The following is a 4,204-nucleotide window of genomic DNA, read 5'->3' on the forward strand; positions in this document are numbered from 1 at the left end:
GTAATCTTGCCCATCTCCCTGCTCTTACAATCTTTCTGGTCCTCTTTCATGATGTTCCCTGGACCTTGGAGGGGATATGAAAGTCTAATTTAGGACTGAGTACTCAACAGTCACTTTTTCCCAGCCCTTGGACCAGTTGTGAACCTCTGCATTAACCATCACCCTTTCCACAAAGAGACTTCTCTGTCCAAGGCTAAGAGGAGCACTAGTCTATGTGTATAAACATTTATAGAAGGCAATTTGACTACCTGTCCAACAAACTATTTTTATAAATAGAGTGAGTCAGTGAACCAGGAAATTAGACTATAATAATTAAAATTTGAATATATTTGAAGTTTGATTTTATCCAAAGAGCATACATTCATTTATTATCCCTGCTTGAATGTGAAATGCAAAATATACTATTCTAAAATAGAATGAATTTAAAATAAAAAATATCCAGGACTACTTATTGTGCTAATTTTAGGCATCCTTGTTATCTTACTTAAAAAAAAGCCATGATGAGTACTAAAAATCATGAATTAATGCAGCACTTTATGGCATCATTTAAAATTCATCAAAAACGTTTAAAAAGGAGGTACTTAACTCCACTAAGATTTGATTTGTAAATTAAAAACCTATGAAGTGATGGCAAACTACTTCATGGAGGAAATAATTTTTTTAATTAAAAGATAAAATATCTAAGCTTATTTGTTTTAGCTGTTTACCTATAATTGTTCCTCACATCTCACAGAGTTTTGCATTTAAAAAAAAATCTTGAAATGCTCTGTTAGTTATTTTCTGAACACCTAATTAGTGTTGAGCTGGAAATAAAGTATCAATTCTTGAAGAATGATACATAATAATTATATCATATATATTTATAAATTTGTGTTAAATTTATACACATGTCAGGAAAGGTTCCTGGAGAAATAAGTAATAGCCTAGTCCAACACCTTTTTCCCCCCATTACTTCTATTAAACCTAGAACAAATACATTATTGTCCTCTTAGTAAACTATAATGAGATCTTCAGCTCCAAACAGCCCATTTTCTTTTCTCTTGTTGAACAAAGGAAGACAGGCCATTACAGCATCAAGAGTAATATACAAAACCCTGTGAACTGCGTATTATTAGACAATTACAGTTTTATAGTGAAGTGTATTTGTCAAAGTTATTTGTAAGGGTGCAGTTGAGGTTTATTAGTCTGAAAGATTTTTTTTTTAATGAACGTTTTCTCATACTTTCATTTTAGTGAAAACAAGAGACTTGCACTAAATAAGAAATATAATTATTCAGTGAATATAGGACTTTGTAGGCAAAATTAACACTATTGGTTTTCTTTTTCTGTAATGAATTTGAACATTTTGGTGTTTTTGACTGAAGAGATCACACTTTCTTTACAGTTCAAAATGCAGATGGTATTGTTTTGTATCGAAACTATTTCTATATGTATCTCAATGCCTAAACAGAATTCTCTTGGTTGGGTACTTTTATATTATTTTACTTTTTGAGAATTTCTTTTTTTGTTATAAAATAACTTTTATTTACATAATTATTTTGTCTTTTTGAGACAGGATCTCCCTGTAGTCCCAGTCGACCTGAACTCACTATGTAGAACAGGCTGACCTTGAACTCACAACGATCCGCCTGCCTCTGTCTCCCAAGTGCTGGGATTAAAGGCATCCGCCACCACTCCCGGCTTATTTACATAATTTTTATCTACAGAACATGACTGCTTTCTTTAGAACAAGAAAATTTACAAATGACAGATATTGCTTCTTTTGTCAAAAAAATTCTTTAAGCAAGGTAGCATACACAGCCACTTGCATTTGAAATAATATGATGGTAAGTAGTAGATATTGATATTTTCAGCTGTGCCTTTTTCATTCATCACACATAGACTTTTCAAACATGATATTGGCCACTTCATAAGATGCAAGAGTACAGGAGGTATAGTGAAGAAAGGTAAAGACCTTTAATCACATCTCCTTTAAGTTTTATAAATCAAATTCTATGCAATATCTTCTTTACATCATCATAGAACTTTCCAGCTCAGTACAATGGTTGTTTCTCTTTTTCCCAACATTTGTTTTATGGATATAATAATAGGACAATTTGTTAACTGACTTGATTCTCTACAAAACAAATAACCCTCCATTCTTTATGCAATAAATTACATCATCTATAAAATTGGTTTATTATAGACGAATAAGAGATAGAGGTTAAAAAAATAAATATTACACAGGGATAAATAATAGTTTAGTCATGGTAACCTAATACCCCAACTAATGTTAAGAAAAAGAACCTTTTAAAAACATGAAATTTAAAAGATTTGCAAACAGCATTGCAATAGCAATGTGATTTACCACCATGATTTTGTGACAATTAAATGAAACAGATGTATAGAGTTTCCATCTAATTTATAGATCCTCCTTCGTGAAAAAGAAGTTAAATCACTAATTGTACACCAGGCCAATGAATGAGCAATGCCCTCGTAGCAAGTTCCAATCAATTAGCATTAGCGTTATATGTACTGAATCCTATCCTCTTTTGTGTAGGAACTTGAAAACTGGCCTCTGATTTTTCAATATACAAAGTGCAAGATTACCAAGGCTTAAAAATACTTTTCCAATTGAAATAGTGATCATTTCATAATACATTCAATAAGCTTTAAAATCCTAGGCACATTTCATAACTTCTGTGACAAATAACTCATACTTAACAGACATCAGCACCTTCAGCTTAAGAAAACTACAGTCAAGGCCTGGGGAAGTAGCTCAGTTGTAAGTACATTATTTACTTCATTTTCATCCCTTTCTTTGCCCACTCTGATTCCTCCCACATCCCCTCTACTCTCAGTTTTGTGGTTTCTTTTTTGATTATTATTGTCGCATATAAATACATATATTTATACACACATACAATGTAATTGGTTCCATTTAGTGATACTTATGTTCTCATTTGTTTGGGACAAATCTTAGTGTGTGTATATGTGTGTGTGTGTGTGTGTGTGTGTGTGTGTGTCTGAGTATTTTCACATGAGTGAAGGTACCCACTGAGGCCAGAAGAGGAAGTCAGATCCCCTAGAGCTGGAGATACAGGCAGGTATGAGCCACTTGACATGTATGTTGTGGCCTGAACTCAGGTTCCTGCAAGAGCAATATGCACTCTTAAGCACTGAATAGTCTCTTCAGTCACAGTCAGGTTCTTTTAAATGAAATTCTTGTAAAAAATACTGCAGCTAAGCCTTTATCCCTTGCATTCATTTCTCTAAATATTCTTTATGCCTCTTGTCTCACATGCATCAAGAAAAGTTGTAAATATGAAACTTCGAGGAAATGTAGCATTATCTCTACAAAAGAACAGAACTACAGGATGTGACCCAATAGAAACATCTCAACAAATGGGTTCAATTTTTTTTAAATAAAGCACTGTTTCTATTTTGTAATACAAAGCAATCACAGAGATAAAATGATAAGCAAACCAAAGATAATTCAAGCAACTAAAATTTCATGTGATTCGTTTTTATCATGCTCAAATATTTTAAATGGGTACTGAATGTGCTATTTAATGTGCACAAGGGGAAGTGAGAATGTAGCCCAGCAGCACGTACTTCCCAGCATGCACAGGGCCCTGCCCTGGGTGCCATCCCAGCACCATAAATAACAATAGGGAATATGCACAAAAAATAAGATATTTTTTTTCTCATCAATTGTATATTGATTTATATTACTTCTTTCATAAGATTTTTTTTTACAATTAAAGTTAAAGTTTTAACAATATACAAAATGTTACAGTAATTCAGATTTTTTGGCACAATGATTACAGATTTGATAAATACATTTTATATCTCATAATAGCGATGAAGATTATACAAAAGCTATTAAAACAATTATAAGAATAAATTCAATTGTCACTTAAGTATCTAAAGCTATTTTCCTTTGCGTTCTTCCAGAATGATTTGTTCTTATTCTTTACCTTAATTTGAGGGACTTCAAGAAGATACTTCTTTTTTTTTTTTAATACAGAAGAATTCATTCCAAGGCAATTGATATTGAGACGTTTTCACATGTATTTCTAATCTCTATGTACATGACTATCACTGGTCACAGTCACCCACCTTCTGAGCTCCTCGGCATCTGAGCATGAATAAAAACTCGTCAGATAGACAGCCTTCCCCTCCCACTAGAGGCTCCATACTCTGCCATCCCTGTCACTGTCCA

Source organism: Nannospalax galili, unplaced genomic scaffold (genome assembly GCF_000622305.1).
Source record: "Nannospalax galili isolate Female #2095 unplaced genomic scaffold, S.galili_v1.0 scaffold586, whole genome shotgun sequence".
In the NCBI taxonomy this organism is placed as follows: domain Eukaryota; kingdom Metazoa; phylum Chordata; class Mammalia; order Rodentia; family Spalacidae; genus Nannospalax; species Nannospalax galili.